Source organism: Rhinatrema bivittatum, chromosome 7 (assembly GCF_901001135.1).
Source record: "Rhinatrema bivittatum chromosome 7, aRhiBiv1.1, whole genome shotgun sequence".
Taxonomy (NCBI): domain Eukaryota; kingdom Metazoa; phylum Chordata; class Amphibia; order Gymnophiona; family Rhinatrematidae; genus Rhinatrema; species Rhinatrema bivittatum.
Window position 1 is genome coordinate 14,245,552 of NC_042621.1, and position 23,205 is coordinate 14,268,756.

The following is a 23,205-nucleotide window of genomic DNA, read 5'->3' on the forward strand; positions in this document are numbered from 1 at the left end:
GCAATTGTACTGCACTCATGGTGAGGTCTGGTATTTAATGCAAAGACATTAACTACACACTCTCCTCTTGTTAAATATACTTCTACTATGTGGACAACTTAATTGTGTAAAATTCTATTCTGTGTTCCATCATGTATATGTAATTTATTTTATTTAATTCTTATTTTGTTTAAATCTTATCTGACACTGTTCTGGGAGAGAGTATAGGGTGAACAAGACTGGAGAACTATGTCCCTTCAGAAGAGCACCTGTCAAAATAGACTGCTGCATTTTGAACAATCTGATGTATTCATGAACACAGGTGATCCTAAACATAAAGAACTACAATAGTCTAAACTAGAAACAGAGCTTTCAGCACCATACAAAAGACTCCAATATAAAGAAAGGCTTCAATTTGCATACAATGTGCAGTTTTAAAAAAGCATTTCTAACAGCTGCCTTTACTTGAGGATGTAATGACAAGGCAGAATCCACAGTAATTTTCAAATCCCAAACCTGAGTGGAAACAGGAATAGATAGATCTTCAAACTAAAATGACGGAGGAATATCAGAGGGCCAAAACTGACCAAAAAGGATCAGCTCGTTTTTGTTTTGGTTTGGGGTTTTTTAAACATTTGTCAGCCTATTCTTGACCATCCACCAGCCTTACACACAACCAGCAACTTCTTCAAGGGCATCATCCACAGAGGACACTGCGAGGATAAAAAATTGTATATCATCAGTATAAAGACGACAGCCAACCTTAAGCTGGGCAAGAAGTCTTCAAATTGGCTGGATGCAAATATCAAATAATGCAGCTGAAAGGGCAGGGTCCTTGAGGAATGCCTGTAGTCAACAGAAATTTGTACGACCCTAGGCAACTTGTTCGTCATGTTTGGAAAGACAGGAAGAGAATCAAGAAAGCATGGTGGAATAAAAGCCAGGCAGAATAGAATGACTCGAGGTATTGAAAGCAGAAGAAATATCAAGACCGACCAGAATAAACCGATATTAAAAACCACAGCAAAAAGTATCAAACTATACAGCAATGTGAATTAGGCGAACTCAAACTGAAATACATCCAACAGATTGTGATCATCACTGAACCTGCAATTGTTTTAAAACTACACCTGAATTATTTTCAAAAAGAGAAGTATTAAATAGGGTGATAGTTACTCAAGTCAGATTCTTGTCCTTTAGAACAAAGGCCATATCAATGCCGGTTTAAGTTGTAAAGGTAGAAAGCCCTCAGAAACAGAAGCATTTGTCAACTCAGAAATATAGTCATCCAAATCATCACAAAGAGCTGTCATCAATGTGTTGGAACAAGTTCATAGGAGAAAATGTGGTATTCAAAGAAGCAATGATCTGCAGAAACACTAGAACATTTTTCCCAGGAATCATAATTCCTACCAGAATCTACCATCAAAACAGATCACTTATTCAGAAAATGGGTGGAAATACCAACAATTCTGTTGCAACATATTTAGCAAATTTATGCACTAAGAGGGTCATTTTGAAACATGCTCCCACTGGCAAAAGCTTGTTGGTACTTTTAACCCTGTAGACTTCAGTCAAAGGTTTCCAAGTGCTCAGAACCCCCTCCCCCCCCCCCCCCCACCCACCACCTTCTTTATGTGTGTGGATTTACACGCATACTTTCAAACATCAAATGGATGTGCAGAAATCCCAGTCAGCCACCCCTCTCAGAATGCCTACTTAGTATGCACATAAAAGTACATGCACTTACCTTTAACAAGCATACCTGGCGGGGCAATTTTCAAAGAGCCACTTACATGCATAAATTCAGTTTTTATGCACGTTAAATGCCTTTTAAAATTAACCCCTAAACATCCAAATTTCACAATAAATGCTGAAAAAATAGATTCTTAGGGTAAGAACATTTTATAACAATTTTCAGTAATTTGCATAATTTTCTCCTGGCTTAGTAACTGACACTATAAGTTACTGTTCTGACAACTCAATTAGGTTTACTATTCCATGAAGAAATGTTCAAAACAGGATCTCTTTTTTTTTTTTTTTTTAAAGGTAGGAACTAACTGGATGACTTAGTGACGAATGCTCAGCAATTCTCAGTGGCAAACATCTACTCAGCTCCTGGTGCAAGTTCCCTTCCTTGAGATGGCAGGGCTTTAGTTAGACTCACAGATCTTCTAGTGAAAAGGGAAATTAGGTGTGAGGAGAGTAAAGAAAACTTTTCTCTGATGGAACAAAATGGGAGCAATTTGACATGGTATCTGAGTCTGATATTATTCAAATTATCACTAACATGAATTCATCTACTAGCCCTCTCAATCCCTGCGCCACAGGCACAGCTACATTTTATTGTGAAGTTTGTAAACATCACTGAATTATAATATTCTCCCTGATTCCTTAAAAAGGGCTTCAATTCATCCAATAAAAGTCTCTATTGACCCAGCCTTACTGTTGAATTACTATCTCATTTCATCACTACCATACCTTGCTAAGATTCTGCAAAATTCAGTATTTAAACAATTTATGACCTATAATGACACCTTAGACCAATATCAATTTGGCTTTCGGAAAAGCCACAACACCGACATGATCCTTCTTTCTAGTGTTGACACTATCTGGCAGGACTTTGAACGGGGAACTTCTTTTGTACTTATCTTGCTCAATATTTATTTTATTTATTTATTTGTGGTTTTTTATATACCGATCGTTTGGAACATCTGATCGGTTTACAGTTGAACAGCAAATTCAGCAACAATCTTTACATATAACTTTCAACACCATTGATCACTTGATCCTCCTTTCTTGGGATAATGGGTTCTTTCTACTTACATTATGAACAGAGTGTAACAAGTTGAGGTTTGCTGGAAGACCTCAGCCTGGATCTCACTTTCTTCTGGGTGTACCTCAAGGCTCTGCATTATCGGCAGCCCTTTTTAATATCTATCTGATTTTGCTGTGTCATTTGCTTGCTAGCCTTGAAGTTCACTACCTGTTATATGCAGATGACATTTAATTCTTTTTTCCCATCAAAGCATCTTGGGCTCTTACAGAAGAATTTATTTCTTACTGCCTTACTATTTATGATTGGCTGAATCAGAACAAACTCGCTCTCAACATCACCAAAATTGAAATTATGATTCTCTCTTGATTTCCACTCACATGTATTCTGGAAAAAAACTTTTCAGAATACAAAACATTTCCATATAAAAAACAGCTCGCAACCTTGGCATTCTTATAGACACCTAATTATCAATGCAGAATTAATTGAAATCCCTATCACAGATCTCATTATTCAAACTATGGTTTCATCGTCATCTGAAGCCTCTATTAGACCTTAACAATTTTCGTACTTCAATTGTTACTTTTTCCAGCCTTAACTATTGCAACTTGCTTTTCCTTGGTTTTGTAGCTTACATAATTCATCCTTTACAGATCTAAAATGCCGCAGCCAGGTTATTAACTGAAACTTCGATACACGATCATATTACTCCAGTTTTACAATCACTTCACTGGCTCCCTATATCTATTATCAGATTCAATATAAACTGGCCATTACTATTCATGATTGGCTGAACTGGAAAAAAAACTCGCTCTCAGTCACCAAAACTGAAATTATGATTCTTTCTCAATTTCCACTCATATGTATTTTGGAAAAAAATTGTCTTCCGAAATCAAGCTTTCCATATAAAAAAACAGCTCACAACCTTGGCATTCTCATAGATCCCTCACTATCAAGGTAACATTACATTAAATCCCTAATGCACACCGCATTTTACATAAAGGTTCATCACCATAGATTGCAGCCATACTGAAAATTCATACCCCCACTAAAAGTAGTTCACCTGGAAGAAACTAGGGCCTTTTCTATTGCCTGCCCTTTCCTCTTGACTCCCTTTCAAAGGAGTTAAGATTGATTAGAGAACCCAACTTTTTAAGAAAGCCCTGAAAATGTATGTATGTCAAATGGCATATTCCACCTAACTGATTATTACAACCGTACAGACATGTTCCTTGTAATGGTTTTTGTTGCAATTATATTGCTGTATTTGCTTTGATAGTATTTTGTCTTTATTCTGTTTACTGTGTATGGGTTTTTTTTTTGTACCCTTGAATGTAGGAAGGGTGGGTAACATTTTAAAATAAATAAAGAAATGTTCTTGGAATAACACAGACTAATTAATCATAAAGCAACATCTGACTCTGGAGAAAGCTATATCTGACCTTTTATTTTTTAAAGCTTTTCTCTATTTCGATATTAGCTATGCATTCAAGAATCATTTATGTATTTGAGAAGCGAATAAGGTTGCCACCTCATCCTTATCAACCTAAAGAGAAAAATCCAGTCCTGGGTTTCCCTCATTGTATACATTGAGCTGTAGTCTTACTTTTCCTAGGGAAATCAGAAATATAGTTACATGCATATGATCTAGAAAAACAGGAATGCATTAGCCTCTTCAGGTTGATCTAGGCAAGGAGGCAATCCTAGAAGCAAAAGTAGAACAAACTGGGTTTGTAAATTATTGACCATCATCCTGGCTCTCCCTATTAAGCATCTTCTTATAACAACAACTAAAGATCTGATCCACTTACTTTTGAAGCTGCAAAATTTCCAGGATTTGCAACAAAGAGTTATATAAAACGTAACCATTTACTCAGAAGAAAACATTACAGTTTGGACTGGAAAGCAGATGGCTGAAGGGTTTTTTGTTTTTTTTTTTGGAAATCAAGAAAAGAGCAGTATATATAATTAGAAATTAAATAATAATATTTTTGTGTTGAACCTTATTCAATACTTTACATTCATTACCCCCATATTACATTACAGAAAGAAGGAGGATTAGGTGTCAAGATATGCACGAAGTTGATCTGGTTGGTTAAAGATGTACCTTATATTTTGAAATATAATTACACAACGACACGGAAATCGTAGGAAAAATTTTGCTCCCTTCTGAGTAACTTTATCTCTCATAGCCAAGAAATCCTTCCTTCTTAGCTGGGTGTCTCGGGAGATGTCGGGAAAAATTCTGATTACCTGGCCATGGAATTTAGTATTTTGATTTTTGAAATACAGTCTTAAGACTGAATCTCTCTCAGACAAACATGCAAATTGCACAATTAAAGTGGCACGGTCCTTTATATCCATATCAGAAGATTTTTCTAATAGTTCTGATAAATTTAAATCTTCTTTATATTCTCCCACTGCTTTATCTTTATCTTTTGTATCTTCCATACTATAGGACTGAGAATATAGTAGATTCTGGAAATTACTGGAATCATTATTTGTTCATATTTCAAGACATTTAAAAGGTAACTTTTAAACAGTTCCTTAGGTGATAATAAATATGTCTTGGGAAAGTTTAACACTCTTAAATTACTTTTCCTAGCTTGATTATCTAATTGTTCTAATTTATCAGAGTGTCTTTTTTCAGATTTAATTAAGTTACATTGAACTTTCTCTACCTCATCTATTCTAGTTCCCATAGTATTTATTAAACTTTCCATTTTCTCTCCGTTTTAGTTTGCAATATTTTATTATTATTAATTGCCTCTTGCATCATCACAGCCAGATTATTAATAGATTTTTGGATAGTAATCATCATGCTCCCTAGTTCTTCTAAAGTAAACTTAGTGGGAGTTATTAAAGGTATATCAACTAGTGCTTTCTCTTGACTACCTGCCATCTCTTCCTCAGTAGTAGCCTTTTCAGGATATGTATGTTGTATCTTTATTTTTTCGCTTAGATCTCCTGAAATCCTAGGATTGGTCAGAGTAGGGGAGGACTTACTATCCTCTACCCCTCTCTGATCTGACAGCAATGGATATATCCAATTTGTTGGCAAATCTTCAGGGGTGCTTTCGCTACCTCTTTTTCCTGATGGTGGCTCAGGTGTTTTTGGGGCACCAGGGCTTAAGGATGTATCATAAGTCAGGGGGCTAAGACCCTGCTCTTGGCCTACTACCCCAGCGACTTCACTTCCTGGTGTCGAAGATAAGGTTCTCCCAAAAAGATCTGGAATACGTGGTTGGTTCCCAGGAACAGTAGGGGTAGATGACGTCTCCCTATATCTGACCTTTTATTTTTTAAAGCTTTTCTCTATTTCGATATTAGCTATGCATTCAAGAATCATTTATGTATTTGAGAAGCGAATAAGGTTGCCACCTCATCCTTATCAACCTAAAGAGAAAAATCCAGTCCTGGGTTTCCCTCATTGTATACATTGAGCTGTAGTCTTACTTTTCCTAGGGAAATCAGAAATATAGTTACATGCATATGATCTAGAAAAACAGGAATGCATTAGCCTCTTCAGGTTGATCTAGGCAAGGAGGCAATCCTAGAAGCAAAAGTAGAACAAACTGGGTTTGTAAATTATTGACCATCATCCTGGCTCTCCCTATTAAGCATCTTCTTATAACAACAACTAAAGATCTGATCCACTTACTTTTGAAGCTGCAAAATTTCCAGGATTTGCAACAAAGAGTTATATAAAACGTAACCATTTACTCAGAAGAAAACATTACAGTTTGGACTGGAAAGCAGATGGCTGAAGGGTTTTTTGTTTTTTTTTGTTCTGTTTGTTTTTTTGACCACCACGTTTTAAACAGGATGAAAAGATTTTCAAAAAGATTTAGAACTATAATTAATGACAATACATTTCTGAAAAATTGGTCTGAGAAAGTAATAAGGAATAGCATACTGCTGGTCTATTGGAGATGCTCAAATTGTGTACGATAGAGTCCTTTCAAGGTTACTATTCTCCTCAGTATAAATCTTGCAGAAGAATACACCACTTGGGTGAATTCCCAGATTCATGTCTACATGGGAATCCTGCTCCTTTTTCCACTGGAAGCTTATTGATTACATACTGTAGGTCCTTTTATTATACAGATTCCACTCAACCTAGTTTGTTTAGTGCAGAGAGTTTTCAAAGTCATGTTTCAAGGATTCAAGCATTGTTTATATTTGTGACGTAGAAAAATATCAGTATCAACTTCTATAAGACAACATGCCATAGGGATTGAGAAAGTATGACAACATGATATAGGCTTAGGAAATGAAGATAGTCATTCATTTTTGGGAGCAAAGAGCTATAAAGGCTTAATCCTCAGCCTCTATAGCACAGCATCTCCATTTTATGGCTCATCAAATGATCTGGACGCCTATGAAAATGGCTTGTATCAACTCCACTAATTCAAGTGTATGCTGGTTTTGTAATATTGCAGTTGGTTTTCTTGCCTATATTTATGAAATTTCTTGTGTTTTATTTTTTAATTTTGGAACAGAATTAAAGCTATGTTATCTCTAGATTCAGATCTCACTTTTAAATTAGTGGTTTTTAGATTAGCACATCTGGCAAACTCTTACTCATCTTATACTCACCCCTTACAGATATATTATTTTCTTTGGCAAGGAAAATTATTTTAAGTAATTGGAAGTCTGGGCAGACGATTGATTTTTATTTATGGTGGAGGAGAGTTTGTACTGCACAGAGACACAAAGCCGCTATTGCTGAAAACACTAAGCAAGTGAAATATTTTCATAAGGCATGGGTTGCACTTAATCTGCTTAATTTGCAGCCAGGTTGGTTACACTTTAGAGCTGTGTATATGCTCTTTTGATTTCACTTTGTATCTTTCTGAAGCTGTACCATATGGAACGCATCCTGTATTTGTTGATAACTGAAGGCTGGATCATTATATCTTGTCTCTTATTGTAATAACGTGAACATATGAAAAAAGAGAAAACATGCAAAATTACAAGCCATCAAGTATAAATATTAAATAATTAAAATTACATACTTTTTGTCTAATGTAGTGGATGCACAATTAGCTAATCATTTCCATAGCTTCTGGCGAAGCAATGCTGTTCTCAGTAGTACTAAAAACACAGCCCTCTGAGATTTACCAACCATATACTATCCTGTTTGACTACTCACTGATTAGGACACTTAGTGGAGCACTAGGGTTGCCAACAGAAAAATTCTTTGGGATCACCGATCAAAATATTCCCGGGGCCAGAAACAAACAATGAAAAATAAATCACAGCATCCAATGCAAGTCAAGGCTGGCACTCTCTCAAAAGCAAAACAGGATTTTGTGTTAAGATGGCACACACAAAAATCTCTCATTAACAGCAATTTTTTTTTTTTTATTATTATTTTATTTCAGCAGCCCCTATTAGCAGCTGACTGGGTTTCTAGGTAACCACAAAGTTTAATAACCTGTACAATGATAATTAACCACTGTAAATAATTTATCTGCGTAGTCTTCCCGACTGGCCTTTTATTCTTTCGGGGGGGAGAGAGTGATCCATGCTGACATTCTGAATAATGCTGGCAAAATAAGGGCAGCGAGGAGTGGTAGCAAGAAAATAGATTTTGCTCTCAATAATGTAAAGAGCCACATGCCGGATGGCGGAATCCTCACAAAAGTGGCACCACAGCAATCTGTTCCTTTCATCTGCAGCCAGGCTTTCAGGGAGGGGGGGGGAGGGAAGGTGCTGCTCCAAATCAAAAGCACAATCGCTCATTTGTGAGCAGATGTCCCTCACGCGGCAGGCAGCGCTTTCTTCAAAACAGGGCACTGCTGGGGGACTAGTCCTCTCCCCCACCCATTAAATAAAGAACACAGTCGATATTAACCTAGCACATTGTTGAGTAATGTTTCAAAGTACGACTTATGATGGAGTGGGGGAGGCAGGAAAACCACGTGAAGAGATGAAGAGGGTTTTCAAACAAAGTGCAAAGAAATGCTGAACTCATTACTGCTCTTGTTATGAAGCAGCGCACACGGGGGGGGGGGGGGGGGGGGGGGGGAGGGCAGGCTTAAAGAATAAACCAGAGGAAATCAGCTAACGACGACGGAGCCGTCTTGTTTTCATACTTGGAACTGGTGCGGCTGCCATCTTAGTCTACTTGGATAACAAGAGAAATAAGGGGCAACAAAATAAGTAGTAAATGATACCTTTTATGGGACCAACTTAATATGTTTGTGATTAGTTTTTTAAATACAGAGCATAAGAGAGAGTCAAAAACATTAGTTTGGGCCAATAAAAATAATCACCTGATTTCTTAATTAATACTGCAAAAAAGACATTAAAACGTGTGCTCCTGTTTACATTGCATATTCACCTGAAGGCGATAAAGCTGGGCACGATGCATAAACTGAAGGAAGCCAACTTCCTTTTCATCTTTTTCCTCTCCTAGTGGTCTGCAGGCCTTTGCAGGTAGGGGTGAACTGGTGCTGGATAGTAAAATGCATGGTCCAGAAGGAATAAGGGATTTATGTATTTATGTATAAGAGATTTATGCCATCAAAGCTCAAATTCTCAGCCACTATCGTCATTCCTGTTGACATCTGTCAGATCAAATGATCCAACGCAGAATTGTTTTCCTGCCTAATTTTTTGATATAGGAATTTATGTCAGGAGCAACTTGGGTCCAACGAGCCTCACCTATTCAATATCTTCTTGAAAAATGTTTATTACTGGCATCCACCAGGAAAGGTATCTGATCAAATTGCAAGGAAGGTGTCACTTTCATCATAGTATCATTGCTACTATAATTATTTTATTTTTATACACTGCTGCACAAATTAAGCATTACCAACATCTTTTTTATAGCTCATCTTTGATAAATCTTAGCAACTGATGGCCAACACAGGACTCCTAACCTTTTTTTTTTTTTTTTTTTTTTGGGGGGGGGGGGGGGGTCAACAAAATTTATTATTGATGGCACACTGTACTGCTAGAAATCCTTTTTTTTTTTTTTTTTTTTTAATATTTCAATGAACAATAAAAAGAAAACTCCCAAGTGGGCAGAGGGAAAATGTGAAAGGTGCATGAAAGAAGAGATGGTAAAACATGGCACTTATGCTAGCACAGAGAATAATCCCAAAACCTTATCCTATAAAACAAGCATAAAATAGGATCTCTAAAGACCATAAGAATGTGAAGTCTATATCATAATCATATTAGAAACTTACTGGCAGGATCTGCTGGTTCCCCTCTTGTATCTGAGGTGAACCTCGCGATGACATACAGATCAACTTTTTAGTATAGGAGTTGGCCAACTGGCTCCAGGATTTTCAGGCTGATGCAGTCCTAGTTTTACACAAGGCATGCATGAATTTGTAGTTTTGCTTTTACTTAGGGAATGCAATAGGGAAATCTGAATTACATGTGCTCTTCCATGCAAAGGGATAAAATGAGGACCAGATCGACCTGCCCTTAAAACTTGCAACCAGTTGGGTGACCCTATTTTAGCATCATTAGTCCAGCTCTATGGAGTGAGATGTCCAAAGATATCCAATTCAGGATATTCAGGCTTGGCTGTTTGAGTATTCCCATGATGTCCCAATTCTCTGGTCATTTTGACCTTGATTTTTATTTGACTGAGCGAGCTTTGTTAAAAATGTTATTTCTGAACTGGATGTATTGTGTTTTTGAGTGTCATTTTTAGTAACACACCTTCAGGTCTTATACCAGAAAGGCAAGAAAACAAACATGAAAATAAATACATAATTTAAAGACACTGCGCTAGGTCTGGGACAGGTTTTTTGAATCTACGGCCATCATTAAATAGTCTACAAAATTAGTTAATATTACACTATGTAGAGCAGCCTGGGCTGATGACATACTTGAGGGACGCTGGGCATGACTAAAGAAATCTCTTGGTAAAAAGTAAAAGGGTGAAGGCTGGCCGGAAGGAAATGGGTTTGATTGCCAAGTCTCCCTAGGTCTGCCAGGGCCAGGGATGCAGTGCAGCAGCATTCACAGCTCCTGAATGTGTGCGTGTGCAGTCATCACACAATGAGAATCGGACGATCAGAAGAAGCCCTTTATTTCAATGCCCGACTCTGGCCGAGTTTCGCTCATAGAGCTGCCTCAGGGGCAATTCAATTAGCAGGACTTAAAATATGCCTGCAGGGCTGCTGTCACACTGTCACAATATCACAATATCATTAGTGTCTGCAGAACACTCTGACATTCTTTCTGCTAGCAGAAAGAATGTCAGAGTGTTCTGCAGACAGCTCTATGAGCGAAACTCGGCCAGAGTCGGGCATTGAAATAAAGGGCTTCTTCTGATCGTCCGATTCTCATTGTCTTTACTGTATCACAGCCAACTGGATCGGCTTCCGATTTGCTTTTTGGGGTCATCACACAAAGGACACACTTGGTGAATGGATTTCGGGCCCATGATTACAGGACTCAGAACTGTTGATGCGATGACTAGACTAGGTAAATAAAGGAGGGGGAAATTGAGTATGAAGCCCAAAGAAGCAGGAAGAAACTATCCCCATCCCCCACCCAAAAAACCCAACAAGCTGTGTTCAGGGGTAGGTTTGGAAGAGATGGGGGATGTTCTTAAACTATAAATTATCTCAAAATATTCCATGACACTTAACATGAAGAAGGCCTCAGAGAGATTTAACTTTCTTCTTACCCTCAAAATTCGAAATTCTATGCATTTGTATTATACATTTTACCCATAAAAATCTATTAAACAAAGAAAAAATAAAAGAAAGTATGTTTCCCTTCTTCAGTTTTACAGCCATGGGCATTTTATGATCACTGAAACTAAGACCAGGGTATCACATTCATACCTTTAGAAAACCAGAGTGCCACATCCCTTTCATTTCATTGTCACCTCTCCCCCATACAGAGCTTGTGCCCTTTTGACCCACTTTGGATGTGACTATTCATAGATTCTCATACTCAAGACACAAAGTGTTGGGCTACCTTTAAAGACAATGAATACAAAAATATCTGCAGAAACCCAAACCAATCCAATAAAATCCAGACTATGAAAACAAAAAGGCGACAAAAAAAATCATCAGATTCAGAGCAGCTGGCTCGGAGGCTTTAAGTAAATGTGGGTCAACGTGCATCTGCCCAGAAAGTGGAACTGCGTCTGAGGTGGCTCAGCGCAATTCCTACAAGATAAACACAGCATATTGCATATCTTTTCCCATGATATACCCACCCTTGCAGCCACACTCAAGCTAACCCATCTACCAAGGGCTCTCGCAGTCACCTATCTGGCATTCATCAGATATCTGAAAATGGAGGCAATTCTTGTCCTTTTGAAATGCAAACAAGTCCCACCCCCACACCCCCACGATTATTGTATTACTATTGGTTTCAGGCAGGATCAAGGGGCCCCCAGGTTAGAAAAGCAGCTCCAAGGTCGTACACACCTCAGTCCTCCAAATGCGGGATCTTTTGCAGCCCAATTAGCACAGCTTCCCGCGGCACAAAAGGATTTTTCCTTTCCAAGCCTGACTCCAATTAGATCTCTTCTGCCTCTAAAATAATTACTTATTTATTGTGCAACTTTAACGGAGGCTTGAACTATGCTTTTAAGGTGTTTGTGATTATTAGACAAGGAGTCAATTGCAGGTACCACACAGATTTAAATGCAGCTAATAAGTTTTAGTGTAATGATTAATCAATTTATGAATACATTATTTAAACTAATAGTTTGGGCAGGGGGGGTATCTTAAACAAGCTGCAGACCACATCGACCAAGCCAAATACCAGATCAATAGCAAACAGTAAGAAAACTCGGGGGAAAAGGCCCACTGGCATAATAAACTGTGAATAAAATAAGACATTATAGCAGGGAGAATTAATAACATTCTCCTTAAGACAATACATTTTGACTGTTACCACATATAATAGGATATTATACTCACATTAAGCAAATGCAAAATATTTATGATACAGCATCAGTTAATATGAAATGAAATGTTACTATTAGCTGGTCAGCTGTACGAAAAACTCCAGCAGAAAGCTCAAGTTTAGAAGCAGGAACTAAAAAAACAAACAAACCCCAAAACATATTACATATTTAATTTAGGGGTAGGAATGCCAGATATGGGGTACATGTTCTTGTTTATTGTGGTGCCTTTATATAACAAATGACTCACAGGTAGAGGTCCAGATCCCTGTCCCAAAGAGCTTACAGCCTAAGGAGCTATCTGAAGCAACGGGAGAAGACGTGGCTTGGCATAAACCATGGCAAGTGTCAGCTGAAGAAGCATGCTCTGAAGCAGGATCTCCTGGCTGCCACTCCATTTATTCTAACCCCTGTATCTGAAGACAAAGCCTGCCACAGCAGCTGCTAGCACTTGGTAACTATATTTTATAGTACATCAGACCCAGGAAACTCTTTACCTGCAGACTTAACAACATTTCTTTAATGCTATACAAAACCCCAAGTGAAACAGGAAAGTTTAACGGCCACTTACATCCATTTCCAGAAAATGTTTAAAATATTGTGAAATATCAGAGAGGCTGAAAGAAGAGTTGCCACAAGGGATAACCGCTGCACAACATCTGCATTGTCTTATCAGTCACAGCTGCCTAAAGATCATGATGACTGAACAGTTTCCCTGGTTCCCCAATTTGTCTAAATCAGAGTTAAGAAGCAGCATTTGCATAGCAAGTTATCCTCTACAGACGTTAAAAAAAAAAGCCTTTAAAAAAAAAAAGCACTATCAATGTACACAACACTGCATTTACATAAGAAGACATGATAATTAAAAAAACAACAACATACAGATATCAAGATTTACAATATTAAAAGAAAAAAAAACAAGCTGTCAGTCACACAGGGCTACAGGAGCTTAGAGTCTGCGAGTCTGTGTGAGGGTCAGGATACAATGGAAGAGGCAAGATGAACAGGGAAGAGAGTGGCCAGCAAAGGTTTCAACAAAATCCTGTGTGCTTGGACGGGGGTTGATGAAGGAAGTCAGGGCCCGCCTGGATCATAAAATGCTTCATGATGGAGTCGAGCTTGTCTGGTGTACAGGAAAAAAGGGAGAGGAGATCCCAAAGTCAAAGCACAGGAAAGGGAGGAGGCAGGAAGGCACAGAAGGAGTGTACAGGGTGGAAATATAAGCTAGGGCTTTCACCTGAGAGGGTAAATAGATGGTCTGCAAATCCCTCTCAATTCATTCAGCTAAAAATGCCTGCAGGGTTCCATACATAGCACATACACTTTTAACCAGACCTTGGGTAGGTGCTTCCAGGGCTGTGGTTTGGGTGGGATCAGAAAACAACTTGCAGAGATTAAGAACATAAGAAAATGCCACACTGGGTCAGGCCAAAGGTCCATCAAGCCCAGCATCCTGTTTCCAACAGTGGCCAATCCAGGCCACAAGAACCTGGCAAGTACCCAAAAACTAAGTCATTGTACTTTCAAAAATACATGTGTTATTTCCCATAAAAATTTCACTTGTAGAAAAAGCAGATAGAGAAGTTTACGGATACTTTGCGCCCATGTGCAGTATTCAATGAGACAGCGTTGGTGTAATTTCCCTTTCAGAATTAGGGAAAAGGTCCCTGTGGGTGCACCTGGGTGAACAGTTTGACAATTCCCCCCCCCCCCCCCACAAAAACAAAGTACATTTCCTTACAATCTCTTATGAGCAGACATGAAGATGTTATTTCTGGTACTCATACAGATGTTTTTAAAACAGAATGTTAGGAATTATTAGGAAGGGAATGGTGAATAAAATGGTGGATATAATAATGCCTCTATCGCTCCATGGTGATGCCTTACCCAGAGTACTGCGTGCAATTCTGGTCGCTGCATCTCAAAACAGATATAGTTGCACTGGAGAAAGTACAGAGAAGGGAATCCAAAATGATAAAGGGGATGGAACAGCTCCCCTATGAGGAAAGGCTAAAGAGATTAGGGCTGTTCAGCTTGGAGAAGAGACTGAGGGGGGAGATATGATAGAGGTCTTTAAAATCATGAGAGGTCTAGAATAGGCAATTGTGAATCAGATATTTACACTTTTGGATAATAAAAGGACTAGGGGCCACTCCATGAAGTTAGCAAGTAGCACTTTTAAAACAAATCTTGAAAATTCTTTTTCACCCAATGCACAATTAAGCTCTGGAATTCATTGTCGGAAGATGTGGTTAGGGAAGTTAGTGTAGTTGGGTTTAAAAAAAAGATTTGGATACGTTACTGGAGAAGAAGTCCATAAACTACTATTAATCAAGTTGACAGGGAATACCACTGCTATTACTGGCATTAGTAGCACAGGATTCATTTAATGTTTGGGTAATTGCCAGGTTCTTGTGGCCTGGTTTTGGCCTCTGCTGGAAACAAGATGCTGGGCTTGATGGACCCTCTGTCTGAGCCAGTATGGCAACTTCTTATGTTCTTATTATTTCTTTGTTGACAGTCTAAGGAAACAATGCACTAAAGTGTGCTAACATTTTTGCACGGTAAAAGCGCTGTTGATACATGCAATCAAGTTTACCTACAGCAACAGTGCTTTTAATACACATTAATTAGCTTGTGAGAGTTTTAATGTAAAAATCTATGCTAATGAGATAATAAGAGAACAGTGAAATACTTTTTAGCATAACACTTCCCAAATCTATCCTCTTGACCCCACAGCCAGTCAGGTTTTCATGATATGCACACTGAAAATTGTCATCAGTTTTGCATACATTGCAGACTTAGTACATGCATTAATCTCATGCATGCTCACTGTAGGTATCAACTAGCTGTTGGATCACCAGGAAGGGTTTGGGAAGCCCTGTATTAGTGCATAGAAAAACAGCACTCAAAGCGAACACAGACCTGTTAACGCAAAAATTTTAACTACATCTCAAGGAGGCGTAGTTAAGTTTTGTGACAATGTCTGCATTTAACAAACTACTTTTAACGCTAGAAGAGCGATGCAAAATTCAGTCATTAAAATGGGCTAACATAAGCTAGGTTAACAGCTTATGTTAACACAATTTAGTATACTCCAGGTCAATGACTAGCATGCTGACATTGATATCAGTATAGAACAATTGGAGAGGGAGGGATATTTATTTCCTTAGCACAGCAGCTAGTTTTGTGTTGTCCAGAGCATGAGGCTCTTGGTGCCTGTTTTATTCCCAGTTTCCATACTGAAACTTACTTTTCACTTCACTATAATTTAGAAAGCTTCTTCCAGCAAAGATAATTCATGCAAATATACAAAATATGTCAAAAGAAAAAATTTAATTATTTTCTTATGGTATTTTTTTTTATTTTAAATATTCTTAAATATTCTTTACTGGTAGAAAAGCATAATAATACAATTAAATACAAAACACCCAACAGAGAGTGATAAAATATTCGGTCTTTGTAGAGAAAAAAGGAAGCAGACAGAAACCAAACAATTCTTTAAAGTCAGTGTCAACAGACTGCGAGTTTGTAAAAAAAAAAAAAAAAGTAAGAGAACCATATACATCATTAGTTCAACAATTTCGTCCCCCAAAAAACATGAAGAAACCCCTTAGGAAAGTGATGTTTAATCGCAATTTCAAGCAATATTGCAATTTTCTTTAAATTAATTAGTAGCTTGCAAGGACAGCCGTGCATTATTGAGTAAGTAACGGCATTTAAGAGAAACAGATGAAATATTGGTAAGCAGTACAGACCACAGTATAAGTATGTGGAGGGGGTCAGAGGTTAATCCCTATTGATTTTCCCAGTATGTGTACAGCACCACTGGGAAAGGCTGGTCCTTTTGGCAATCAGCAAGCACAAATACATTATAAATCTTACCGTCCGCCTTCACCGATCAGTGTCACTTACTTCCTCCACTAAAGACCATTAGAAAACTACAACAAATCCACTCACACAAGGACGCGTTCGAAAATAGTTCATTTACAAAGACTGCCTTCAGTCCTGCAGAGGGACTGTTCAGAAAACCAAGAGCAATCATAGTTACAAAATAAATAAAGTCTAAACTAAACCCTATTTAACCATTCATCTAAAGCAAGGGTTTCTCAAATGAGGTCCTGGACAGCTGCAGACAGGTCTGATTTTTCCAGAATAATAAAAATATGCAAATTTGCATGGTGCCTAGAAATGTATGGAGATACAACTCATGAATATTTAGGACAGATCTCCTGGAAACCAGACCTGTTTTTGCCTGCCCTCGACAACTGGACCTATGTAACCAGAGCAGGATTTACTTCTTGTGCTCCCTTAGGTGTAGGAGTAAGTGTAAGGGGGAGATATCACCTCAGAAAGTGCATGATTGTAGGAAACTGGATCCCCTTCCAAAGCTACACCACAATCCATAGCCACCTCCCTGCATGATAGCTCTCCTCTCAAACCTGCCTTCTTAGGAAGTGCATGCAACTAGCAGAATCCAGGTTATTGCCCCCTAATAAGCAGTATTTCCAAATCTAACTGTATGGGACTTTTCGAGCAAGACAGAAACAAGGAGATGTGAAAATCTTGCCTTGGCGAGAAACAAATTGATCCTGAAAATTGAATAATCTTGAGTTTTTAAATTTGTAAGTTATAAAACTTATTTTAAATTACATATGATAAAAATAGTTCAAAGTGTGATATTTTTTTTTTTTATCCACCCAAACAAAAGGATGGAAAGCAACAAAAATGCACTTTAGAAATCCTCAGTGAATAGCTCAGAATAAGGTACAAGTAACCAATTGTCTACACAATCATCAATGAAGGAAATAGCGGAATCTCGCTGAGGCCAAATCACACATGCTGAAACGTGCGCACCAAGGGAAAGAAAATGGACTTTGATCGATGGAAATAAATGAGAAATATTTGAATATACTCAACGTCTTGGCTACTCATATTAAAGTCCCAGAATCACCCTCACAAAAAGTGGAGATGTTAGCATCAGATATTCAAAATACTACTATTTGCCTTCCTAGGAGTGTTTTGGAAATGCTAATTAACACAACCCAGGATCTTTTTTTTTTTTTTTTTATACATTAAAGCCTCGGCTGAAGGTAGAAAGAAAAGTAGAGGCAAACATGCTCCAATGACCATTGTCACACCCTAGTGATCAAAAAGCAACCCATTGGCCACGTTTCCAGTCAATACCCTGCCAGCAATGTCTTTTTCTTTTTTGTTCCTCACAATAAACTAGTTAAAAAAAACCTGAGGTTACAAAAGACTATTAGGAACTAGTCAAAATGGACAGTTTTCCATTATATTAAAAAAACAAAACAAAACACATAATCCCTAATTTGCAAAGTTTCCTCAACCCATTGCACCTACAGCTCTTAGAATACCAAATTCTACTGGGAATCCTATTTTCCATTCAATACAGCAAGCGATTGCAGTTGAAAACATACAAAATGTGATAAGTAGTTCCATTTAAAAATGTCATTTGAGGGAATTTTAAACTGTCCAAGGAGATGGATACATTGTTACTTTCCACATTAATGAGCTATAAAAAGAACATTGAATAGGCTATAAATACAATATTTTTCCACAGCCTTTACTAAAAATGCGGCTACTTGTGTTTACTAATTTCTATCAACTTTAAAATTGATTACACTTTAAACTATACATATCTTGCTGTGTTCTTCATTTTATGCTGCACCACAAACATTTTTACAACCCAGTTAATATATTCCATGTTTTTGTTCATATTGATTATGAATATTTGTTTTGGGAATTTTATTGCTTTTAAAATAAATGCAAGGGATTATGAAAAATGAAAAACCTATTGCAGCTTTCATGTGTTTCTCCTCTGCAGTAATTCTAATATCAGAAAAAAAGTTACAGAATGTCATTTTATGAAATATTTATAACTCCCAAGTGATAAATGAAAATACAATATTTAATGAAGAGATAAAAATATATTGCATAATTTAATTTTTTTTATTCTGTCAGGTAAAATCAAGCAGCAGGCACTAGAAAACAAAGAAATGAACAAGCAGGCCTTCAATTAGACGTTGTTGACTAATAGTAATAATAATTATAATCAACATTAAATACAACAGATTGATGTAAAGCCATTAACTGCAGTTAGTCTTCAAAAGTACTTTCTTATTCAATGAGCACAGGATAATCTAGGATGATTGTTGTTTCACCAGCACACTGCTGTGATAAAATAGTATATTAAAAAAAAGGTAGACTTTTTAAACAGAAAAAAATGAAATACTTCTTGATTAAAATTAAAAAAAAAAAAAGATTCACAGAGAACAAAACACCAATAATATTGTCATATGAAAACCGATACCAAAACATGTATCAGGCAAAAGACAAGAAAATAATGGCGCCCATATGACTTGCAAAGGCAGAAATAAATGAGCATTGTATGTAAAACCCCAGCCTTTATCATGATTAAGAGCTGTTTTGTGTTGAGGCCGTTTGCCAATTCTCAACTTTAGTGTGTGCTGTCCTTGTTATGATTTGGAATGTATTAGCCTCAACTTTCACTGTATACTATTTATTTAAATTATTTTTATTCTGCCAAATTCCAACCAATGTTGCCAATGCGGATTACATCAACCATATTCACAGTAAGATCACAGACAGCACATTCACTTCAATAAAACTATTATGCAAAGGTTTTTTTTAAAATGATCTCAAATGTGTCCCAACCCTCACTGTAACTGTAATGTAACTAAATATTACACTTTAATCTTTTGTGATCCACTTTGAAGTGGTTGTCTAGTCATGAAAGATGGAAAAGAAACTAAAAAGTAAATAAAATTAACCGAAGAGTGAGTAGAACAGGACTAAGTCCAAAAGAAGAGTCAGCATCCAACAAGCAAGTCAAGACTGTACCAGAAGTATAAGTCTTTCCAAAGTATAAAGTAGACTAGAAAGTAAAGACAATTAGTGGAATTTATTTGGTCCACCGAGATGAACTTTCCTAATCTTTGAAAAAATAATAGAGCAATGAAATATTGAGCACACATAGCATTAGTAAGGCTTTTAACATCTTACCTGAAGAACACGGCAAACCAATCAACTGATGTATTAGCAGTACAAAGGAATTCAAACAGAACAGATTTTCTGGATGAGGTCTTCAAATTCTCACTATTTTGACTGCAGTCATGAGAAACCAATGGTATGAGTATCTAACATGGTACTCAGAGAAGATTTAATTGGCACTTAAAAAATGGCACACCAACTAAAACAGATTCTACTGACATTTGCAACCAGATGTTTGACACTGGAGAATATCCATCCTATCACTGCATAGAAACAAAATACTTCAAATACAAATGGAATAATAAGTTGTACCAGGAGTTCTTAATCCAGTCCTCAGGACACAACTAGTCAGTCAAGTTTTCAGGATATCCACAATGAAAATACATGAGATAGATTTGCATACATGGAGACACTACATGCAAATCTATCTCATGTATATTCATTGTGGATATCCTGAAACCTTGACAGGCTGGGTTGTCCCAAGGACCAAGTTGAGAATCTCTGAGCTATACTACAATGCTAATGTAAATGCGGGTTAACACACAAGTTAATTGCCAAGAGCTCCATTATATTAGTATTAGGACGTGAATGAGGATTGGGTGGCTCACGGGAATGATGGCTACTAACCGGAGATAATACCCTTATTCAATAAACATACACACGGTTAATGCGACAACATTGAGCTAAGACTCCAACATTGCTCTAAGCCAACAGCAAGAGGAAATGTGGAAAAAAGGATTTGCATTCACAAAAAAGCGGGGAGTAGCTTGCTTGTTATGGCGGCTACTACCCCAAACCAAATAAGCCTGATACTTCACTTTCAATGCATATCCAGCATAGCTCTCTGCTTCAACGGCAGGGGAGAAAGACGGATACTTCATGCAAATCCAGCATAGCTCTCTGCTTCAACGGCAGGGGAGAAAGTCTGATACTTCACTTTCAATGCATATTCAGCATAGCTCTCTGCTTCAACGGCAGGGGGAATGAAGAAAAGTGGATCTATATACAGACATCAACCAACAAGGACTGAATTACATAGTCTGGGTAAACAAATAAGCATAGGTGTAGCTTGCTTATTGCAGTGGTTACTACCCCTAACTAATTAAGCTAGATATTTCACTTAGATGCAGTTCCAACACTGCTCTCTACATTAATGATGGGGGTGGAAGGGAAATAGAACCGAAAGGTTACTAAGAGCCAAGAGTAACAGATAAGTATGAGAAAAAAAAAAGTGTGAAATTTGCTGGGCAGACTGGATGGGCCGTTTGGTCTTCTTCTGCCGTCATTTCTACGTTTCTATGTTTCTATGTTTTAAGTTTCATATTTTATGTATGTGCTAAGTGGTTTATAAACCACATTGACCTTTTTGTGATAATGTAGTATAAAAATGATTGTTAAATTAAATTAATAATTTCCAATGGGGCCAATTAGTGTGGGTTATTGAGCGTTAATGAATATGCCGCTCTACAAACAATCTGCAAATTCTGAATTATTTTTCAAAAACGACTTTATTGGGATTTGACACATGTTTGTGTATGTCTATATATAGTAGTTTTTGAAAAATAATTCTGAATTTGCAGATTGTTTGTGTAGTGGCATATTCACTAATGCTCAATAATCCACACTAATGATAATACTGGTAATGCATGCATCACTTAGTGAATATGTATATATATATATATATATATATATATATATACACACACACACACACACACACACACACATACTGTATAAATCCTAATTACCTGATTGCCTTCTATTTCATTTCACACACACAAATAATAAATAACATTTTCTCTGCAAACTTTAGGATCTACTTCAAACCAAGAGAAATAAGAAAAATCTCAGCATGTTTATTATCTGTTGGCCTGGGCAGTAAGAATCTTATTGTTATTCCTGAATAAAAACTGTGCTACAGATACACACAACAACACAGTATTTTGACTGAGAAAGGGACCTTACTAGACTGGATAAAAATCATTTCTACTCAACTACTCTGCTGATTCTCATTTAAGTAATCTTACTTTCTGTAGTCTAATATTGTTTTCACTCATAGAAACATAGAAATGTGATGGCAGAAAAAAGACCGAATGGCCTATCTAGTCTGGTTATCCACCCAACTCTCTAAATCTTTGATGTAGAGCTTTTTGACTAAACTGATATTTCCATATATACATTCCCCCTGCTTCATTCCCCCTGCTTCATTCCCCCTGTCTGTATATATGTGCTTTACAGCTATCATTGTGTCTGTATGTAGATCATCTATTGTGTTTGAACTTTTTAAACTGTTGGTTTTAAATACTGATATATTTTACTAAAAATTTCCATTTTTAGTAAAATATATCAGTATTTAAAACCAACAGTTTAAAAAGTTCAAACACAATAGATGATCTACATACACACACAATGATAGCTGTAAAGCACATCAAGTATACATTATCTTTCTTAATTACTAAATCCGTTTGGGGGCTAATATATGATTTATATTTCGGATATGAGTGTATTAATTAAACTAAAAAAATCTAAAATCCCGCATTATAAATTCTCTTGTGGAAATTAGTTTTATTATTTCCCCATAATCCTATCACACAAGCAATAAGTGCATTGCAGCATGAACACTTTAATTTTTCCAGTTAGTTCTGAGCAAGCCCAGAGGTGAGGTTTAATAAGGATCAATGGCACTTTATCTGGGACAGGGCCACTTCACAGCATGCAAATTACACAGTAACACTTAAAAAAAGAAATAGATTTAATTAAAAAAAAAAAAAAGTAGAACCACAGGCTCTGGAAATTCAATTAAAGGATTTATGCAAAGGTTTGCTAGGTTTTTATATGCAGTTACTGCTTATATAATGAGCTTTTCATATTAAAAATCAATAGGTAATCTAGAGTAGAAGATCATCCCCCTAAATACATTTTTGAAATCAATTTGAAAAATAGTCCATCAACTGCCGTGACTACTCTTGCTTCTTCGATTAGGCTAAGAGCAATATTTAGATTGTAAGACGTGCCGTGGAATATCTATGCTTGGATTTTGCTTTCAAGTGTTCTCATAGTTTTGAGTGCCTCAGATAATCATACAGTACTGTAATTCAAGACTAGGTACAATGGATAAATAATTTAATAGCTGTCAAAGGTATGCAGTCCTGCAACACAGTGTTATTTTTGTGCCTACTGGCACAATCTCACGGCGTTATGAAATGCTGAATGCCATTGTCTCCTCTGTGTGGGCCTCTCTGGTGCCTCACAGAGGCCTCTTACCCACAGCAAAATTAAATGACTGTTATGAACTTGAGAGTTTCATGTATACTGGACCTGGCTAACATACAGATTCCACATATAGAATGATACAGCACAGTTAAAATGGTTTTTCATTGTGTCTACTGTAAATTACTAAAAATTATGGAATAACAGTTCAGTAGCTACACATGAACTGATATAATGCAATACAGAAAATGTTACATTTGCTCATATAACCTTCATTTTGAGTCCAAATGGATCAGCATAAACACAC

General features: G+C 37.0%; 1 protein-coding gene across 1 annotated transcript in view; it reads right to left on the reverse strand.

Annotated features, from left to right (window-relative positions):
• Positions 1–23,205, reverse strand: part of WWOX (WW domain containing oxidoreductase) — a 1,431,301-nt gene that overhangs the window by 859,230 nt on the left and 548,866 nt on the right. The gene's annotated exons all lie outside the window — the stretch shown is intronic.